Source organism: Emydura macquarii, unplaced genomic scaffold (assembly GCF_026122565.2).
Source record: "Emydura macquarii macquarii isolate MOO-44397 ecotype Brisbane River unplaced genomic scaffold, CSIRO-AGI_Emac_v2 contig_2768, whole genome shotgun sequence".
NCBI lineage: Eukaryota > Metazoa > Chordata > Testudines > Chelidae > Emydura > Emydura macquarii.
This window is the reverse complement of record NW_027132905.1, coordinates 26,963,268-26,986,672: the sequence shown is the minus strand read 5'-3', so window position 1 is coordinate 26,986,672 and position 23,405 is coordinate 26,963,268.

The window sequence follows — 23,405 nt, the reverse complement described above, 5'->3', positions numbered from 1 at the left end:
TAGACCTTTCACCGCTAAATTAAAGAGTCCATTATTAAATATTTTTCTCCATGTAGGAACTTATAGACTGTGAGCAAGTCACCCCTTAACCTTCTCTTTGTTAAGCAAAAGAGATTGAGCTCCTATGCTGGCAGACGTTGCTTACAGAACAAATAATTTAACTCTTTTGTGAGGACAGGTTTTTGGCCTTTCGCTTGACACCCAAACGAGAGGATCGACCAATGCACTGCATTTCTTCTGATCCTCACACTTTGACCTGACCGACTTGTGTAGCCCTGCCAGGAGTTAAAACTTGTACTGGCATAGGTCACTGGGAGATACAAGCCTTCTCACCATGCCAAGGTGCAGTCCGCAGAGGAGGAAGAATCAAGAAGAGGATCTTGAAATGGATCCAGAACTAGGGAGGGAGCCAGGATAGAGCCTGGATTCTGTGTGATGTTTTTTAACCAACCCTCACGGCCAGGGTCCAGCTTTTGCTTCTCCTTACATTTCCCCAAAACTCATTGATTTGACCCCAGAGGCAAGACAACCCCCCTGTCATTTTAATCTACGTCTTCCCATGCTGATTTCACATCCCTCCGTGCCCCCAACCTGGCTTTTCCTGTTGGCTAACATGCAAATGCAACTCCGATTGTGTTTTAGCTTGTACAGTGTTGTCCACCCTGCTTTTGTATTCACTACAGAAAAATTCCTGCACATGAGTTTATTAGCAGGACTGTTCACTGAAACAGCAAATTTTACGTGAACATTGAAGAATATTGCCAAAAGCCAGGGATGAATTTGTAATCGTTCACAGAAGACATCTCTTCCTAAGAGTTACTTACAGTCATCCAATTAGCAGACAGAAAAATTCTGTGGCCTGATTTACTGAAGTCAATGGGAATCCTTTCACTGACTTCCAATGGGCTCTAAATTAGGCCAGTATGACCAGTTGGTGCATGAAAACCAGTTTGAATGTGGACTATCAAGCACTCATGACACATGAGCTACAGACCAAGAATTATTTCAGAAATTATTCAGCAAACATTTCCAAATCACAAGAAAATTCCAGTCTATTCACACAGATGACACCAGAAACGAGGCAACATTACTCACAGAAATTATTCATTTCAAATGACTCACTCAGCTCTCATAGACACTGCGGCTTCCCGAGGTCCCTACTCCATAGCTGTGAAAAGTGAAACGTGCGAGATTAGCTTCAGATAGGCAGAAGGCTCGTTTTAGTCACTTGACCAGGATCAGGAGGGGAATAATGAAGTGAATTTGTGGAACCATCTGAAATGGACTCCACATATGTAGTGGGCTGGGTGCTAATTCACTTCCTTGCCCTTTCCTATCACTTGGAAACAACTGTGGGTAAACAAGACTGACAAGGCAATGAGGCATCTTATCTCTACTGGACAGCTCGTTGGAGCAAAGGGGATCATTGAACAATGCGATAGCATTGGCAGGAGAAGGCAAATTCTTGCAGGCTGCCAAGTATGTGAGCTGTTTAACAAGACAGAGAATTCAATGCCTCGCAGATCTTAAAGGACCAGCTCAAGTCATGGTGCAATGCTAGTAAAATCATCACATCAATTATTTGTAAGAGATATTCCAATTGCGCCATCACTAGAGCAGAAAATGCCCAGTCTGGAAAATACACTTATGTCGTTTTTCATTTTCAAAGGGATAGGCAGGTATTATGGAATTAAACAGTTAAAAACAACAACAAAAACACATTGTGAATGACACGGACGTGGGCTCTTTGGTTCAGAGAGCTTTCCTTCTGTAAATGGAGGTGTTGTCGCATGCTTACGAAGGAAATCATGGCCCCTCCTGCATGGAAATAGAGGACCACGTGGCATCAGAATGGTTCTGCTTAGCCCTAGGGCTAGACTGCAGTGGCAAGGATTGCCATCCACCATGTGAAGCTCACCTCAGCAAGCAGCTTTCTGCTCACTGGGGCAGGGCAGGGCAGAGGCGGGCCTGGGTGAGAGGCTATGCTGCTTCACAGATCCTCCTGTGTTTCCCCTCCTGAGCATGCAGGGGATTAGGAATGTAGTAGCCACTATTGTGTGACACTGCAACCACTCCACTGGCTAGAAAGAAGAATTCCTGCTTCCCACCTTCAAGAGGGGGGTGATGTTCAAGCTGGGGTGAAGGCTCAGGATGTGCCCCTCCTGAACGATAGAGCACCTCAATATTCCAGAAATGGCAGGGGAATGGAGATCCACAGAAAAGTGGTGCTTTTCATAAAAGGATCAATACCCCAGACCCTCCGAGAGAAAAGAGCCCAATCTGATTGATTGGGACTTCCCACAACTACCAACAAGTAAAAAGATGCCGATTGTTTTGTTCTTCCCTCTTGTGTTTGCCTCTACCAGTGTCATAGCCATTCACAACATACTGTGATCCCACAGTCAATTCTTTAATAAGCATGGATTATATAGCATCATGCAATAGTTTTCATTTGGAAAAACAAGTGATCTATACAACCTTCTCTTCCCCCCCTCCCCCTTCAAGACATATAGGTCTATAAGAGCTCATCATTGGAACGATTCCAGCAGCTGTCATCACATCATCATAGAGGGTGAATAACAAAAGAGCTGATAGTGTCAAACCAGAAGATAAAGCAACTTGACCCTGCTGATCAGGGCTGCACAAAAATCAGTCAGCCTTGGAAAACAATAGGATTTTATTGTAAAATAGAGCGGTGATTTGCATTAATTTTTCTCCCTGAAATACAGGGCATCTGCAAGCAGTGCTCGTCACATTTATTGCAGCACTGCTGCTGCCAAAGTCAGTAACAGAAAACAAATAGAGCCCTCGCAGTGAACTCTGTGATTACTCCCTCGCTTTAGTGCCCTCAAAGGAGCTGTGCTGCAGATCAGTATGTAGTTATTGACATCTCGTTGCTTGTATTTGCAGAGTGCATAGGTGTCATGGAACACGAAGTAGTTCACACAAACACACACCGTCATGGTAACAACAACATCTAAATTAACCTGAATTCTACCAAACAAAATGGCTAGTGTGGTTTCTAACACTATGGAGTATTGGCTTTGGGCTTTTGTTTGTTTGTTTTTTCTCTCTATCCTAATGTATTTCAATTCACTAAAAGAGAAATACAAGAAAATCTGTCTGTCTTAGCTGCTGTTGTAAACAGCTTATTCAGCAGTGCCAACAATAAAAATAGCTATAAAAGTGTAGTGGTAAATTTACAGGACTAGAGCTCATGTCAGGTAAGAGGCCCAGTATAAAACACATATACATGACAGGGCTGAGGAATCCAGTACATTAAGTATTGCATGGAATATGTGGCCACCTGGAACGTCAGTGTTGTCTCTATGCTGCAAACCAGGGCCACTCAGAACTTCATTAGAGAGATGCCAGTTGCGGCTCCTCCGTTAATGTTGAGCAGAGTTTTGCACTTGAGGGAGGAATTCAGCCTCCTTGTTATGTATGAAAAAGAAAGTGTGTCCACTCCCAAATTACAGCTCCTATTCTGCAAATATAATGACCTTTTTTGGCACTTACAAGTAAATTATTACGAGTTGAAACTGGTTTTACAAATGGGTCATTTATGAAATTTAGCGCCTGATTTCAGACCTCTGTTTTCTCCAGAATGATCTTATAATCTTTAAACTTCCCAGATAGCCAAAATGCACTGAAAGCTTATGCACTGGCTACATCTGAAGAATATTTTTTTAGGATTAATAGTAATTTTATTACCCTGTTAGTCTTCATCACTGACATTTTCTCCTTCAGCACAGGCCCATCCAGTAGAGGGTGGTAAATGCACATACGTTTCTCAGAAATGTGTTAATTTGGATGAAATTTTTCCTTAAGAAAAAGGAAAAACATTTTGACTTTTATATTCAAATATTAATTTAAATACTCTTACATTTAATATCATGTTTAATATTTGAATATAATACAAAAGTGTAACCAAAATTAACCAAAATGATACTATCATTCCCTGTGGTCCCAAAATCAATTTTGGAGGATTTTTTTGTTTCATGAGAAATTTCGATATTTCAGCTTTCCAGTCTGACTCTTAAAAAAAAGAAAAAGAAAGAAAAAAAAGTCAGAATTTGCCATGGGACAGAAATTCTGGTTCCCAACCGGCTCTCATTTTATCTCAGTCCTTCCCCACGCAACGCTCCCATTGAAATCACTGCCTTTGTGACTATTCAAGGTAAATCTGATTCACAGACCTAGCACTGCTCCGAAAGAACACAACTGCCAAACCGTCCTTCTTTGTAACTCAATGACTCATCATGGCTTTGATGTAGCCTGTCCTCCTTGCAAGGAAAACGTATGTTATAAGCATATCTTAAATAAAATCAGATGCTGTTTGAAATATTTTCTGCTATTTTTCTGGGAACACTAGTTATAGTGGGCCCAATGCGGAGTCTCTTAGGCAGGCAAAACTCATTCTGAATTGGAATCAAATGGATCTGGGTTCAGGATTTGGCACAGCAAAGTTAAGTGTCTCCCCATCACCACCACCATTTTAAATGACTCCCCCCTCCACTTTACTTACAATGAGTAGCGCCTTTCCACAGCTACTTCTACTGGGACTGCTCATGGAAGGAGGAACTGCTCTGTGTGAGGAAAAGATGGGAGAATCTGGCCCTACCTGATTCTATCTGAAACTCAGCTCTTGCCAATCCCTCCCACTTTGTTTGGAATGGTTTCAGACACCCTGGGTGCAATCTGGTGGAAGGGAAGTGACACGGCTATCACCTTCTGAATCTGCCTTCTTGATCGCTAGGATCCATCTACCATTTGCTAGATTTTACCCATCTCACGTGTTTTAGTTCCCACCTATGTAGCTGGTGGTCAGGTGGCACTGCAGTAACAGAGAATAGATGGCCATATATGAGCATGCAACAGGGAGTTAGTGTCATCTGTCGAACAAGAGGGTGGAGAGATGTGGGGGAAAGTCAGTTGCCAGGATGAGCTCTTAGACCCTCGACACTTACTCTGCTTCTGTTTCCTGATGCCAAAATGATCTCGGTAATTGAGATCTTTTTCTTCTACATTGTCCACGTGCAGTTGTACTTACCATACATATGCCTTAGGGCAACTTTCCCAGCCTTCCTTCAAGGCTGCCCTGAGTACAAACCCACCTGAACCCCCTGGGCATATACTCTGTGCAGCTAGCCCAGGCTGCCACTGCCCATGCCATCATGCAGAATTTGAAGGAACCCTTAGCTTTCTCTAGCCTAGCCAGGTGCACAAATGATACTGATGGCTACAATGGATGAGCTAGACAGATGAATGGGACATGCTTGTGCAGTGGCCCACTAGTAGTGACCCATGTAATACAATAAACGTTTGTCCTGTTCAACAAGAAGGACTAAGCCTTCTGACAGGCAACTGGTTGATGACTGGACTAAGGCAAGGGGGCCACTGACAGATTAGTGAGACAGAAATACCTTTAGCTATAAGCAACAGTCTCCTCCACTGATTGACAGGTTAGCATTGAGGTGCAAAGAGAAAAAGGGGAGGAAGAAAGGTAAAGGGAGGAAGACAGCCTGCAAAGCCTCTTCTTTGTGAGTCGTGAAATGCTGGCGCCCATCCAGAATGCAGTAGCGGAAAACATACATATCTGCCGCAAATTTGCCTTCAAACATGAAGCGTCAGAGAAACTCTGGCATACACACTTACCACAAAAAGTTAAACTCGCATTACAATCCTGCATGCCAGGCAAGTGATACAGACTCACTGCATTAGCTTTGTGCGAAGAGCAAAAGACATTTTCACTCTCAGTTTATTCTGTATTCTAATCAGCACCAAAACAAGCGCTCATCTAACACACACTCTTTAATTGCTTGAGGACAAATCACAACGGCTAGAAAAAGACTTGTGAGTCAGGAGTCTTCCTGAGTTCTCTTTTCAGTTTTGCCACTGATTTATGCATGCGCTTGCCTCTATTTTTGGTTCACAGCCTGAGAAAGCTCAGGCCTCTGCTTAGAGGCACTGAAACGTGGGGTAATGTGAAATGTGCCTGTCAAACTTGGACAGGGAGAGTCCTGAGCTGTACTAAGAAGCCTCAGCCCTCTACTCCCTGATTCACTTCCCTTCAGGTGGGGTTGAAAATTTAGGGGCAGGGGAGAAGCATGGTGTTATTCTCCACCCTCTCCTGGAATTACACCCTCGGTACTGAGCAGCCACATCTCCAGAGCTGAGCAGTCTGAAAATCAGGCCCTCAGGGTCTGATGTTGGCTACCCAGGAAGCAGACCCCCCTAAATTTGAGGTCAAGTTAGAAGATTCTGCAATTTGAGCTTAGCTGACAATGCGCTGCTGGCGAGCAAAGCAGAATGGAGGCCAGCTCGCTCCTCCACAGCTCCACTGACTCAAGTGTTGGTCACTGAAGTAAGGACCAAACAAGGAGCAAGTTTTGCTAAATAAGTTGCCGCCATTTTGTCCACAGTTCACTCCTCTGACCATAGATACACTTTGGAGCCAGTGGGCCAAATCCTATCCTCGGTTACCCCAGTGCAAATCCAGAGTAACTTCTTTGACTTCAGTGAAGTTCTTCTGGATTTACACCCCTGCCGTGTGATCGACAGACTCATAGACTCTCAGGTCAGAAGGGACCAATATGATCATCTAGTCTGATCCTCTCCACAACACAGGCCACGGAACCTCACCCATCCACTCCTGTAATAGACCCCTGACTGAGAGGCAGTTTTGGCCCAGTGTACTTTTCTATCCATCTCCTTAGCTCTGTGACAAAACAGTGATGACATTCTGCACTTGCCTGTGAAGGCCAAGCACTCTGTGGGACGTGTCCTGCCCCATCTGGCTCTATGAGGGGGAACAGGACTCTGGCAGGTTTTCCCATGTTTGTCAGGAATCCTGCAGGCCAGGGCAAGGATCTGCCAGCTGGGTCTGAGGGACACATGATAGCACCCACGACATTCCTGGAGTAGCCTATGCTGCTAGCTACCATGTGTTCTCTGGCCTGCCATGCTGGCTTAGGGGTGGAGGCGCGCCCTAGCCCCCAGACTACATCCCCTGGGAGTAGTGAAGTATGGATAATGCCCTCATCTTACAATCCTCAACTGCTTTGGAGAGACTTTCTGCTACTGCTTACAGCACAACAGGGAAAAGTTGCATTTACCCTTTCTCAGTCAGCCAGAGCCCTATATGCACTTGCATAGCCTCTCTATTTATAGCCCACCCTAAAATTACAGTGATTATGGTTACATGTGTAAGCAAGATCTGAATGGCCCTCCCCTTGCTCAGCCAGCTGAAAGGGGGGACACTTTATTTGCATGGGTCTGTATCTGCATAACCACACCTAGGTGCTGAGCAGCATGATGGGAAATGGCCAGTTTTGGCTGGTATTGGGTTACAAATCACTGGAGTGTTAACTGCAGGGGTAATGAAATGATGTCTCCCTATTGTATAAACAAATGGCAGCAGAACTGTGCTTAGTCTGGTTTGATGAAAGATTCACTCTCATCTGAACAGAACTCAGCAAAGGAGGCAGTTGGATGCCAAAGACCATAAAAATCAAGACTGGGGTCATTTCTGCTGAGGATGGATTACTCTGGATTAAGGACTATACTTAGGCCAGGATTGACTATCTTCCTCCACTGTTAAAAGGTAGACCACTGACCATGCCATCAATCCAGGTAAATCAATCTGACAGTGATGAATTTGCTACTATCAATGTAAACATAGCCTCAGACTCTGTGTTTGCAAGAGGGGAAGTATGGGGGATGCCCAGTGGATAGTGTGGATTTTCCCAGGTGACTGAGTGGGGGCTCAAGCCAATTTGGTGTTGTATCATTGACAGGAACCCCTAGATATAAAACCTGGCCCTTGCTTCTGCTAACTGTCTGGCAGAAGGGTTACACATGTGATAGCAAGAAGGCTGATAGTGTATTTCTTTTAGAAGGGGGGAGCCCTGTTTTTATATGTTTCTCTCTTACTTTGCTGACCCCCACTCCCCATCTTAGCACCTTGGGTTGAAGAAGTGGTAACAATTTTAATTCCCAGAGCAATAGATCTGGGATGATGTCACAAATAGCTGTGGCTTCAAGCAAATGAGCTAGAAAAGACGATGAATTATGATGGGGAGAACTTGCTGTTTATGCCAGAAGAGCTTGGAAAGCAGGAAGAAATATGTAGCCTTCTCTTTGCATGGTTGGAGTTATTTGTTTTTCCCATTTCATCCTAGCAAACTTTCAAAGAGAGTGACAATCAAGGTTCAGCTAGAATAAGAGGTAACTTGTGTTGGACACTTACTGTTCCACCAAAAAGAGTAATTTTCCCCCAACCACGTAGAAAATATTTTCTGTAAGGATGGTCTTGTACCTAAAGTAGAACATGAAAGTCTAGATATGGGGGAGAAGGCAATCCCTTTTCTTCCCTGGACTTGTTTAAGGTCACACATAAATCACTTCTCTTTATAGCCTCATTTTCTCCATCAATAGATGTAAGAATAATACTTATCTGCATTGTTATGATATATGGAATCACACTCCATCTTTAATAGGACATATTTAATAAAGGAATCAGTTATAATTATAGATCTAAACAAACAGGTTTCCACACAGCTTGAGTCCCAGTTTTGTCTCCTTCATTTACCAGCAACCAAATTCTGCCTAAAATGCTATACAATACACAGACATCTAGTGGCTGAAAAATATACTGCATGGAAACATATAAATCATCACATGCACATCACAGGTGTTGTTAGGCTTCATTCATTAGTGTCTAATTTATTGCTATTTTTTTTGTTTTGTATTTTTGCAGCTGTCTCTGCTCATGTTGGTTTGAGTAGAATCATAGAATATTAGAGTTGGAAGGGACCTCAGGAGGTCATCTAGTCCAACCCCCTGCTCAAAGCAGGACTAACCTCAGCTATATCATCCCAACCAGGGCTTTGTCAAGCCTCAGCTTAAAAACCTCTAAGGATGGAGATTCCACCACCTCCCTAGGTAACCCATTCCAGTGCTTCACCACCCTCCTAGTAAAACACTTTTTCCTAATGTCCAACCTAGACCTCCCGCCCTGCAACTTGAGACCGTTGCTCCTTGTTCTGTCATCTGCCACCACCGAGAACAGCCTAGCCCCATCCTCCCTGGAACCCCCTTTCAGATAGTTAAAGGCTGCTATCAAATCCCCCCTCACTCTTCTCTTTTGCAGACTAAACAAGCCCAGTTCCCTCAGCCTCTCCTCATAAGTCCTGTGCTCCAGCCCCCTAATCATTTTGGTTGCCCTCCGCTGCACTCTCTCCAACTTGTCCACATCCTTTTTGTAGTGGGGGGCCCAAAACTGGACACAATATTCTAAATGCGGCCTCACCAATGCCGAATAGAGGGGAATAATCACTTCCCGTGACCTGCTGGCAATGCCCTTCCTAATGCAGCCCAATATGCTATTAGCCTTCTTGACAACCAGGGCACACTGCTGACTCATATCCAGCTTTTTATCCACTGTTACCCCCAGATCCTTTTCTGCAGAGCTGCTGCCCAGCTCGTCGGTCCCCAGTCTATAGCTGTGCATGGGATTCTTCCTTCCTAAGTGGAGGACTCTGCACTTGTCCTTGTTGAACCTCATTAGATTTCTTTTGGCCCAATCCTCCAGTTTGTTTAGGTCACTCTGTATCCTATCCCTACCCTCCAAGGTATCTACCACTCCCCCCAGCTTAGTGTCGTCTGCAAACTTGCTGAGGGTGCAATCTACCCCATCCTCCAGATCATTAATAAAGATGTTGAACAAAACCGGCCCCAGGACCGACCCCTGGGGAACTCCGCTTGTGACCGGTTGCCAGCTAGACATGGAGCCATTGATCACTACTCGTTGAGCCCTATGCTCTAGCCAGTTCTCTATCCATTTTATAGTCCATTCATCCAACCCATACTTCTTTAACTTGCTGATAAGAATACTGTGTGAAACAGTATCAAAAGCTTTGCTAAAGTCAAGGTATAGAGTAGAAGTAGAAGGTCCAACAGATCACTGAGCTGGCTGGGCTTGCAATTCCAGCGCAGCAAAAACAGTGGAGTGCTTTAAAAAAAAAAAAGTGGGAGGAAGCACATTTTACCTCAAAGCACTTCCCAAACTGCACACTTACAATACCATGGAAATGCAGCCACTTCTGCTCTGGGGGCAAGAACTGCAGCCAGCTATTTTGGGAGGAGAAGGGTAATTTTGATGGCTTTGGGAGGGAATTTTGGACAAGGACACAAGAGCAAGAAATGCCTTTAGTTTCTATTCTGAGCCTTCTACTGCAGCCATCATTGTGGTTCCTGTGCACCTGACATGGGTCCTGCTAATCCGGTCAATGTGGATCAGTGACCAACTCTGCTAACACCATGTTTTATACATTCATGGGGCAGCTAGTCAGGAGCCTTCCAGGCACAGGAGTATCTTCCCCCTACTAATTCTTCTGTAAGTGACCTTGTCTGAGTCAGGGGCAAGGTTTGAAAGGGAGACCTTCTGCTAGGGTGACCAGATGTGATTAATGGGACCATCCCAATATTAGGAGCTTTGTCTTATATACGCAACTATACCTCCTCCCACCCAGAAAATAAGTGTCCTGATTGTTCACACTTGCTATCTGGTCACCCTGCTTTCTGCCTTAACACCAGGAGCTGCCCAGCATTGCCCATCAGATGGGGCAGACCCATGAAACACTTACATGGACCAGTCGCTAACTAGGGACACATCATTCTCCTAGCATGGGTGATGCTGCTTCCTGGAGGCAGACATAATACTGCAACATGTGCTTCCTGACCGTACATGGGGAGCTAACTCTGCCAGCAGCCAAGAGGGTGCTGGGAACTAATCCTAATGCTATTGAGTCTGCCCCCTGAGCAGCAAAAAGCCCAGGATACCAGCGCTCCTAGGGTTAGTGGGAGGGCTCTCCACTGCAACGCTACTGCAATGCAAAAAGGTGCAACCATGGGACAGAGCTTTAATTTCTCCTGTCCTCCCATCCACGATAAAGACCCTCTTACAAACTCAATAAAGCTCTTCTAATGGTGCCTCCTGGTGCTCTCCCACCATCACTCACCTAACTACAGCGCTCAGGCTGTGTCAGGATAGGAATCAGGGCCTGCACCAGAGCTGGTCCCTGGGCAACCAAATGAGTGCAGCTGGCCTGTAGTAGCCTGTCAATCAGGCTACCCAGCCTGATTGGTTGGAAAAATCAGCAGATCGGCTCCTAAACCTAGCAGCGGCAGCAGTTCAGTGGCTGTTCAAAGCATTTGCCCATGGGGTAGCGATAGCTCCTGTCCCAGCCCTCCTCCCCTTCACTCCACTTTGTCCTGCACTTTGTCCATGCTGAAACTTCAGCCTGTGTAAATCTGGGGAAGAAATTCCACATTTCAGTGGGGAAAGAAGCCATTTCACTGCTGGGTTTTGAATGGCCGCTGTTGGTAGCTGATTCAGGGTTTGCAGCATAAGAATCAGTGTGGAGTGGAGATTGATTAGTGAGAGGAGGGCCAGGGAGGCAGTCAAAAGTGCATGCTAAAGGCAGGTTATTGCATGGCTCTGTAAATATTGCATGGACTGCATATCACACACAGTCCATGTGAATGCATAGCGTGTCTAGAAATAGATAATCCTTTGAGTTTCCTACTGAGTATTCACACTATGGTGAAGTCTGAAAGCAAAAGAAAATGGTACAGAGTCACACCTCTCTCTTTCTCCAGGCCATAATCTCACAGGGCTGTGCTGGCATTATTTTCGTAATGGGATCCCACCAAAAAATGGCCGTTAGATTATGATAAAGTCCCTGCTCCTGTGGCAGTATATGTGCTGCAGAGAGGAGGCAGCACCCACTGAGTGAAAAAGCCCATATGAAGCTCACTTTGTTGAAAATTTTGCCCCTGAGCACACAGAGGTCTGGGAGATCCCTCTTCCAGGATCTTTTTCTTTAAACCCCAGTCATTTGGTGCAGCCAGCTCCCTTCCAAAGTTGGGGAAATGGCTCTTCAGAGCCTCACGGATAAAAGTCACCCAAGGCAGGGAGGATTAACAATACAAGAGGTGACCACATCTGAAGCAAATAAGTCACCTGAACTCTCCCTTCCACTTAATGGTGGAATCTTAACAAGGAATTCCTCCTCCTCTGCCCTTAATCCTACCAGGTCCTTCCAGCACAGCACAGCTATTATCTCTAGTCATTCTATGTTGAATCCCAGCCCCATTGAAAACAGCAGGAGTTTTGCCATTAAGATCCCTGGAGCCAGGATTTCACCCTAAAGGTTATGGGTTTTCTAGCAAGAGATTTTTTTTAGTGGGGAATGTGCCAGTTACCAAGAGGATTAAAGGGTTCAGATCTGGGCAAAATGAAAGAAAATCAAGCAAACCTTCATAACGCCAGAGAACAAGTGCTACACGCCACACACTCACCATCTGAGCTGTATATCCAACAGGTCTTTGGTTGTTAAACCCTGATCTGGCATTCAGGAGAGAAGTGGAGGCAAGTTTATCTTAAGTTTGTAGAATCCAAACACATTCCAAACACTGGGAGTTTTGTTGTTTTGTTCTTTCTTAAAGAGAATGAGCTCAGAAGCCATCAAAGCAGGTGCTAATTAAGAACGTGAGTGTTCTTCAAACTGGACCTTAATTACTGTGAAAAAAAATGTAAAGCAGAGTTGCAAAGAAAAAAATAATTTCTTGTGCTACCTACCATTTTCACTTGATTACCTTCACACTTTCCTATACAGCAAAAATATCAGCCCTTGATAACAAACTCCTCTCTTGGGGGCTGGTGTGAATTTAGAGCTGTGAGGCCCTACCATATGTTTCAAAACTAGCAGCATAATGTCTGTAACAGACATGCTACCTAATTAAATTGTTAGGGAACAGGCTTTTATATCTTTAACACCTAATTTACTATTGTTTCTTTGAAAGTGTTTGGCTTCCCTGTGGTTTTTGTGCCTCCTTTTTCAGTTTTATGACGGCTTTTAAGTTTTTTGTGTGTGTTTCAATTGAAGTAACCATTTCTGAGGCCTAGTTAGGGTCCCTGCTAGAATCCAACCAAGGAAAACATGGGCCCATTTTATTGTTGCTCATGCTGGGTGAGTTACCACTACTGTGCTAATTATGTAATTACCCTATTTTAATAGCTATTGTATACTGCTTTACTGGTTACAATTATCTTTACTCTCCTTACTGACTGAATGGTATAAATATAAGAACACACACAAATACAATACCTCACCTTTCAAGAGTTAGGAGCTCTCTAGTTATACATAAAAATCTCTAGGAATACAGTAGGTTTTCCCTGAATAAAGAGAATCACTGAAATATTGCAGACATTCCCCCGATCTTTTTTGCTCACAATATAGACAAAGTACTAGAATTGACCAAAGACAACAGATCAAAGATGTGTTTTAGTTTTCAGACGCTCAGTACTTATTGTTCACAATGGTGACGCCTTAGGAATGCGAACCGCAACTAGAAACGAAAAGCATGTGGTCCAGTTGACTGGGCGCTGTACTGTGGCCTAGCCGAACGGGATTCTATTTCTGAACATGCCACTTGCTTGATTTATGACCTTGAACTGGTCACTTCACCCCTCTGTTTCTGCTCCCATCATTTATCTATTTAGATAGTGAGCTATTTGGGGCAGGTGACCGTCCCTTACTTTGTGTCTGTACAATACTTAGCACAATGTGACCCAGGTGTTGCTTGAAGCCTCTAGATGCTTCTGTAATATAAACAAACACTTTGATCACTGGATTGAAAGGTTCATATAACTTCTGAGTCCCTTTTATAAAGTCTTGGGCATCCCCGGGCAAAATTATCTTAGCTAAATATTTAATGCAAAGCCCTTCAGTGAACAGACGAGGACAAAAATGAGTTTGGGGAGTTCACTAAGAAAAGAAGGTGAGCCTTCTCCAGTGTTGCTATTTCTTTCTCCCTTGTATTATAAGCTCCTTACAATAAAAGGTAAAGGTTTTCTTGATGTCCCTAAAAAACATCACAGAAGGCCTCATAGCAATTGAAGTCTATAGCTGCAAGGAAATAAGATGCAATCTATCATCATGGCAAGATTGTAAATGTGGTGGGGCAGGATGGAAAGGGGTCCTGGGACCAAAATCACTGGAAATATCCGAGCACAATGGAACTTGGAAGACTCTGGGAAGGGTATTTAATTGTTTTTAGAAAGAGATTAGTTAGAGAGGGTTCAGAGAAGAGCCCCTAGAATGACTGAAGGATTAGAAAACATGCCGTATTATAGTGATAAATAAATAGTCTGAGCTCCTTGAGTCTAACAAAGAGAAAGTTAAGGGGTGACTTGATTACTGTCTGTAAGTACATACATAGGGAACAAAATACTTTATAATGGACTTTTCACAGTCTAACAGAGTAAAGTAGAACATGATCCCATGGCTGAAAGTTGAAGCTAAACAAATTCAAATGGGAAATAAGGCGTACATTTTTAACAGCGAGAGTAATTAACCATTGGGACACCCTACCAAGGTTAGTGGTGGATTCTCCATCATTGCCCATTTTGAAATCAAGATGGGATGATTTTCTAAAAGATCTGCTCTAGAATTATTTTGGAGTTCTGTGGCCTGTGCTATACAGGAGGTCAGACTAGATGATCACAATGGTCCCATCTGGCCTTGGAATCTTTGAATCGATAGGTGCAGGAAAAGAGATGGAACTTGGGATGGAAAGTGAAAAAAAAAAAAGAAAGAAGTTCAGGAAAACACTTAAGCACATGTGCAAATCAAATGGACTTCAATGGGACTTTAGAAGGTCCTTAAACTTAAGCATGCTGGAATGCTTTGCTGAATCAGGGCCAGAGAAGTTGTTCCAAAAGGTCAGGGCTGTGTGGGAAGACTCTACCACCCTGCTTTGAGAGGCATCCAGAGAGTATGTTCCAGGAGTAGGAAGGGAATAGGCTGCAGAATGAAAGTAAGAGAGATGGAGGGGACAGTGTGGAAATCCTGGCAGATCTTGAAGATGAGAGGAATGGGTTTCTGAATCAAGCAGCAAAGCACTGAAGATTGCTGGGCACAGATGATCCCATTTCCTAAAGTCTGAAGCACTGGAATCAAGGAATATGATAAAGGCTGCTATTGCAGAAGTCAACACGAGACGAAGTGACAGGAATAAAGAATTTGGCAGAGGAATGGCTGAGACAGTATCAACAAGAATGATGTTTCCAAAACAGCAGGAGAGACACCTATAAAGCCACAAGCTCCTTCTCTTTGGCAAGTTTAACATCTAGGTTCCTGATAACGGGGGTAAATGTGAGATTATTTGTGCTGAGGAGGGGGAAGGTGCTCTGTGTTTTCTGTCCATGCTAATTTCCCTTGTTTCTTGTTTTCTCTTCCTACCCTCTGTGTTCTCTCTCTTCTTCCTTCTTCCACTTCCCTCCTTGTTTTCTGCCTCTCACCCCCTCTCCTGTAGTCCAGACACTGTGATCCTCTCCTCCCAGTTCACTGAAATACAGCACTGGAAGAGGAAGAGGAACTAGAATCCTGACTCAGCTGTGCAGGCTTTGGGCACTGGCCATCCTCTCCAGGAAAAGGGAGGCTTTTGGTTTCAGAATCTTTTCAAGGGTATGAAGGTCACAGGGCTCTGTCCAACCTTGTATTGTTCGTGTGACCACACAATTAAACACTGTGCGGTAATGCACCTGTGCAAGGAGGATGATTTAAAGATTATCTGAACTTTTTTGTTTCCTGACTTTTGACTGCTTAACTGTACAATCTATGTGATTATTATAGGGGCTTGTACTGTTTTCGCATCTACAGTAAAATTCACCACTGTGCAGAGCCACTGCAAAAGCTAAGGCACCACTTAAGTCTCATTTAAATCTACTTTGAGGAGTCAAGTGAGATTTTAGTCTTTGCAGACGATATCTATTTACACAGGGGTGAATTTCAACATTAAAGAGAGCGATACGTTCACAAAATGCTGTATATACAGGCATGAATCAATACATATTTATATAAATCAGAGCATAATATAAGAATTATAATCAGAAAAGGTATATATTGATGCTATTATTGTCTCTTAAAGTTAAAATAAATATATCTCATGCTAAAGTCCAAGGTAGAAAGTGACCCTGTCTCCATGTTATTTATTTCCCTTGATTTTTCTTCCCACTGACATCTCTGGAAAACTCTGGGTCACACCCTTCCTTCTATTATAAAGCAAATCCTGAAGTAGGTAACATGTGTCTAGAAGTCAGATGGAATTTTGCCTATATCCCTGGGCCAGTGCAGAGCCTTCTCCCCTATTCATAATTTTAAATGGTGTAATGATGGAAAACATTACACCTGTGAATTTTCACACATCACCTTGGCTGCACTGTTGCATTTATTTTCACGGGACAGCCGGAAGCGCTGCCGTTTCCTAGCAACAGGTGAGTGGCAGCGTGAGTTCTCCCACGGCCAGCTGGCTCGGCTTGGGAGCAGGAGGGAGGGTGGGGCTGGAGCTGTCAATGAATATTACAAAGCTGTGAGTACAATGCAAATGGATGAACAGGAAAAACTATCCTAATATCACATACATCCAGGCTGTGGTCATTAAGCTCACGGCAATCAGTTTCAACTTCTCATTGAGCTCAGTGGGAGTAGGACCAACTCCCAACCACCTCAACTCATGCAAGTAATTCCAGGAAGGTCAATGAGACTATTTACATGAGAAGGGACTATTTACCTGTGTAAGGATCTGCAGGATCGAACTCCAGTACAAAACACAGGGCCAGATCCTGTTCTGCCTACTCATGCAAGCCAATCCCTTGAGTAGCCATGTGCTCAGTGGACATAGTATCTGGCCTTTGACAGGCAGTTTATGATACCTCCATACAAGGTTTGGTTGAACAATTTTCCAAAAACATTTTCCCATCAGAAAATGGGGTTTCACCAAAATCTAGATTTCTGCAGGGAGAGATCAATCTGGGAAGAATTTTCCATCAGGAAAATCGAAACCTTTCATTTCAGGTCGATATAAATTTCTGCTTCTGCCTGCTCCATTGTGGTGTGTCATAGGCCTCCCATGATGCACTGCAGCGACCCAGCACCAAGGGTAGGCAGCAGTGTATTATAAGAGATGTCATCTAGCAGGGGAAGCAGATCCCGTAGGAGAAAACGGGCACGAGAGAACTCCCATGGATCACAGGGGTGGCTTGGGCAGACACAGAGATTAATGCCAATCTGTCCTAAAACAAAACAGTCTGACATTTCCAAATTGAAATTTATCTGACCTCCGTTCCATGAAAAGTTTTGATATTTTGAATTTTTGCCCCAAACAAATGCAGAAATATTGGAATTCTCTGCTGGCTGGAGGTTCTGGGCTTTGCTCAGTTCTGTTCCCAACATTAGGGTCAGATTGAGGCAGGAAGGGCATTTGCTGTCTTCTAGCGGCCCTGTCATCATCAGTGTCATATCTGGAGGCAGAGGAGTGGATCACGCATGTAAGTAAGGGCTGAATTCTGCCCTTTCTTCAACATAACTGAATTCAAAATAGCAAGAATCGCTTGGCACGCCAAGGGCCCTATTGTCAAGAGCTCACGGCCACTTCGGCATCAAAATAAGAGGCCAGCACGTCGTGTCCTGAGCACTTCTGAAAATCTGGCCTCAATGGGATCTGCCGTTGGCCGTATGCTCTAGAAAATAAGGTTCTGAGCTCTTTAGAAAATCTAAATCAAAGGGCCCAATCCTGAAGTCCTTATCAGTGTGAGTTTTGCTGGAGTAAAGACTAGGAAAATGGATCCTTCAAAGATAGCATGATTTATATTAGATACTGCTCCATTTAGCTTTGCAGATCTGTGTGTATGACTCTGCCTCTGGGTGGGGTTCCCAGATCCATGCTCCTGGCAACTACAGATTGCTTCACTCAAACCTGGGCTCCTGCAGTGCTCTCTACTGACACAGCTTTTGTCAGCTATGTGCCTCTTTGTGGCTGTCATCCCAGAATGATTTCCTAGTCACTTCTTTATGACACCATCATAGTTGTTGTGGTTAGCATAATGGGCCAAACTCTGCCTTGACTTAGCCCTCCACCTTGCACCAGAATATTAGGAATAAACTACCTTTGGCTGAAAACTACAGGATCTAAAGAGCTTTGCTAATATGCTGTGTGACTCAGAAACACAACGGGGCAGATTGTGAAATCAGTTGCACTGGTATAAATCCAGAAGAACTCCATTAATGTCAAAAACTATAGTGTGGTATAGTATAGACTTATAGAACACCTCTTTCAATGCAGCCCATATGAATAGTTACTGCAAGTTTTTTGTTACCCTATTATAGCTGTTTGGTGGCCCATATGAAGAGAACTGGTTGTTACCCTCCAGCCTCTAATGGAGTTGTTTCGGCATCATGATCTTTTGGTTGGCAGTCTCTCTCTCTCTCTCTCTCTCTGGTAGCTGAGCTCCTACCTTTCAGGGTCAAGATACTTTGGCAGAACTTTGTGCTGCCAATGCTTGTGCCCTCTTTGGTCTCCAGGGCTGTCATTCTGATACCTCGCACCAGCATTACATTGACACACACATGCTTTAATGACAGGGTAAAACTCCTGACAAATGGCATGCAACCCAACAGTGCTATTTATCAATGATCATCACATATTCGTTATGAATTGGTTTTTATTGTTGTTGTAGTGGAGATATGGGCCCAAACCAAACCCCAGGATGATCCAATCGGGGGGTTAAATTGTGGAGGAGTATAGTAGAAGACAACTTCAGCTCCTGTGCTAATGATACAGGGAGAGCTCCCCCTTTTCTCCAGGAGCGTCTCAAGATCTCCCCTTCCTCCTTGGGGACTCACATCTGATTTACCACAGAGAAGATCAGATCTGCCTGTGACATTTGCAGCTCGAATCCATCTCTAACACTTGGCCAACATTTTGCAGTCAGGTTTGCAGCATACCTTTCAGTGAGGGGAAATCCAGGTGCATTTATTGCTAGCTGGAGTCTTGGGAATTGCAGGCCACAATGTTAGATAAAGTAGGACATATCTGTCATTGGAGATGCATGCCACAAAATGCTACACTCTCCTCACAATATTGTAGGAACAATACCCATTGGCTTTTGCTTTCTTCTTGCCCATGCTTCCCTGAAACAGTTAAATATTCTTCATTTTATTTAATTTATATTACTCACTTGTCTTAAATTATTCTTGGATCACTTATTAAATGGAGGTTTTCCATAGTATGTCTGTCACAGATGGAAAAACACCTGTCATCTATGGATGAGTGTAATCCATTCATTGGTTCATGGATAAAAACCTCTTTGGGGATTGTCAGAAATAAACTCTATGTCCCTGTTCGCAGGATTTTGCTTTTGGATTGCTGAGCTAGCTTAAAAAATGTGTGAAACCACATGTAAGCAGACAGCTCTCTATTGACTGGGCGTATGAAGAGTCTTGTGTGTCTTATTATTACAGCAAGGACAAGTAATACATGGTACACAGAAAATGACATACTATTTTAACATAGGAGGATAAAAATATGTTATCCTTATAGAAACCGTTAATCTGAAAACATCAAAGCACTTTACAATGTCCTCGTTTCACAGATGGGGAAACTCTAGAACAAAGAAGCTAAATGGCTTAACCAAGGTCATACAGAAAGTCAGTGGCAAAGATGAGACTGGAGCCAGTCCATTCATTTTAACCACTACCATTTATGACAAACTCCTGTGTCGCTAACTGGTGATGAAAAGCCCCCAAAGTGGGGCAGTATAAGCACAGGCGAGTTAAGAGAAATGGAGAAATGCCATGGAGAAGAGCGCCATTCTGATGGAGCAACAGATTTGCATGACGTTTGCTACTCATGTCCCCTGAAATGCAAAGGAGATTTGTGGTTTGGCTTGGTCGATTCTTTTGGTGTTCGTATGATTTGACTTTTTGTACCATTGATGAGGAATTGAGAGCCCAGTCAAGCCCCCGTGAGGATACACTTCAAGGGGAAACCAAATACAGATTGCCTAGACCAGGGGTGAAGAACGTCCGGCCCGCGAAATCATTTGGTCCGGCCCGTGGGATCATTCGGCGGCGGGGGGGAATTCGGCGGGAATTCGGTGGCGGGGGGGAATTCGGTGGCGGCACGGTTTCACGGCGGCAGCGCGGTTCCGGGGGGGGGGCAGTGCCCTTTTCGGCGGCGGGGGGGAATTCAGCGGCGGACACTCAGCCGTCTTCCGCATACCACCATCAGGCCCTTGACACAAAAAAGGTTCTCCACCCCTGGCCTAGACTATTCCAGGCCTTCCTCTCTTTCTCTAATGATATACCCAGGTTGTGATGTTCCCTGGTGGTACCCAGAGTTGTGAAATACATCACTATCACCTGCCCTTGGCATGAGGAAGCCTGGTCTGTCGACCAGCAGTCAGCTCCCTGACAACAGGTAGCACAAGCACTCCACTCTCAGCCTGTACCGGCTCTGCTGTCCCTCACACAGGTCAATGATAGATACACTCCAATCCCTCAGCTCTCCCAGCATTCCCCTGGAATGTCCAGCCCCTGCTCCACGGGACGCTCACAGAAATACCGGACACACTACACCCAAAGGAACAGTACACTGCAGCTTACCAGTGACGCCTTAGACCCCACCTCTGCTTAACACACAGCACTGAGATAGGTTTATAGTGAAAACAAGGATCAGTGTATTTAACAAGAGTCGAGTGCTAGCAAGTAGGCTCAATGGAGACATAAGGTTGCATATAAAATCATAACATGCAGTCTAGAACTTACATTTAACGAGATGCCCTCCTCTCCAATATGGCATTACTTACCCCAAGTTATTCTCACAGCAGTTTTCAGCCAGGATGGCTGAGATCTTCTTTTTATGAGACCAAGCCTACTGGCAGCTTATCTCCTCCAGAGGAAGGATGTCAGGCCTAGATATAACAACCAGGCCTTTGTTCTTCACCTGTAAATAAAGTTTCCCTCCCCCCACAGTTCACCTCATCCCATTCATCTCTTTTCCTGAAATCCCCACAATTTCTTCATTTCCATTTGACTCAGTGTGTGAATAGACCAAAATACACAGTGGTCAGGCAGGGAGATATGCGTCTCTCACCTTCTGTCTGGTGTGATCTGACTTAAGGCAAGTTATCTCTGGGTGACCTGCCTCTAACTATGAGGCCTTAGAAACAATTTCCAATATACATTCCTATCTCCTCACACATTATCTGTACATACATTTCGCAAAGGTTATGATGATTGGTCTGACACAGGTTCTCAACAGACACCTCACATGACACTCTTAGGTGAACTAGAATGTAAATACCAGGCCCAGGGGTATAATACCCTTATGCAACCCTTTGCACTCTGCCATCAAAAGGCCTTGGGTCACAGATCTTAAAGAGCTCTCTGCCTCCCAGTCTGACACCAGTCTTTTCAATAACAATGTAATTCCAGATCTGCTTGAACCACCAATAGCCATTTCCTTTTTCTCCCGCTGTACATCGCTCTGCTATCAAGAGTGATTATCTTTAATGTGACTTTTTGCCTCGTGGGCCAGCTCCAGTTGCATTCCCGTCACTGTACCTCTATAGGCTTAAGGGCTACTTAGTGTATGTTCCCCACTTGGTAGATTGGTTCTTTCAACAGGCGAGCGGAATCTATGTTGGAGCACTTCGTTGCTCACATTGCCTCCAGACACTTTTATGATGGATTCGCACATTGTGACTCTCTGGCAATCTTCAAAGCTGTGAGTAGGCAGAGCTGGACATTTGAAATCTGGTCTCTGCTCTAGGCATGCAAGTACCCTGGGCACTCTGGCAGAAGTTGCAGAAGGGGAATGTGCACCACATATAAAGCTTCTGCAGCACACTCACTGTGGCATAGAGAGGGGAAGATCACCCAGCAAGCCAAGCTGAGAATAGAATCCAGGTCTCTTGCATCCTAGTTTAGTGCTCTAGCTTTGAGGGCATACAGCTTCACAAACTTAGTTTTTAGTGATGGCAGAGTGACTTTCATGTTCCCCTCTCAAAGGTCTCCTCCCAGGAAATCTTGAAAGAGTCTCCAAACCCATCAAAAGCATCACTGATATAATGGGAAGGATACTTAGAAGCACAGGGCCTAATTTTCAAAAGTGGAGTTGAAGGATCATTCTCTGATATCTTTATTCAAGCGGTGTGGCACCTTCCAGTCAATGGGACTTCATTCGGAGTAAGGTGCTAGTCTAGGAAAGTAAGGAATCCAGAATCTGGCCCTAAATTCCAGGGCTTCTGGGTTTGGGTGCTCAAACTTCTGAAAGCAAAGCCAATTTAAAAAAAAACAAAAAACAAGTACCTAAGCAAGGGGTCCCTCAATTTATATTTAGACACCTATTCAGGACCTGGTTTTGGTGCAGCCAAAATTAAAGGTACCTGGCATTGGTCGGAAGACAGGATACTGGGATAGATGGACCATTGGTCTGACCCAGTATGGTCATTCTTGTGTTCATGTAAAAAAAACTGGCTGTATACTTTCATATAACTTTTTGTACCAATAAGTCTACATTATGGACTATCTGTGGTCAGAAGGAATGTGTTTGCAGTTAAGAGTCAAGAAGTTCTAGGCTAGCTTTGACAATGACTCATTGTGCAAGGTTGGGTGACCTACTTCACCTTTCTGTCTAAGTTTCTCCATCTTCTAAATAGGGATAAAGTACATCTCCAGCTACTTCACAGGAATCTTGTGAAGATTCATTAGTTAGTGTCTGCCCTACTTTGAAGCTATTAAGAACTATAAAAACACATGCAAAAGGCACTGAGATTGCTAAAGACATGATATTTTAAAAAATTATGTGCCACAACTACTTTTTCTTTAAGGATGTTCTTGTAGCCCAGATCACTAACTCAAGGCAAGCAGATTTTGGTTTTTAAATTGTAAAACTTCTCCTTAGATTGTAAATCTTTGCGAAAGGGACCATGTCTCCTTGGTTTTGTACAGCACCGAGCATGCAGTCAGGGTTCAACAACCAACAAGGCAAAACAAATCCAAGACTGCTTGACCACAAACTAATTCCCATGCAGCAGAGCATGTAGGCCCAAGGAATGACGACACTTCATTGTCCACCTACCACTTTAAATCCAGCCCTTGCAATTCACAGACAAGGGATGGATGCTGAGAAACAACTGGAAACCAAACACAGACACAAGATTAATATTGCTCTCAGCAGCAGACTTCTTTCCTGCATTAAAGTCAACACATCACTGAACACTTACTTCACACTCTCCTTGGGGTGGACTAAGAGTGCCCTTTATAAGGTTAGGACAGACTCCAACACCCCCCTACAGAAACAGGATATTTCCTAGCTAATTTGTACATGTCTAATTTTCATATCAACAAAATTGCTATCATGATTAAGGTCTTTTATTTGGAGTTTTATTTCCCCTCAAATTTCCTCTCTCATTGGTTTCGTTTTTCTCTCTTTTCCCAGGCGTCACTGGCCAACAGATATTTTGGTTAACAACAAAACAACACACGCTGGAG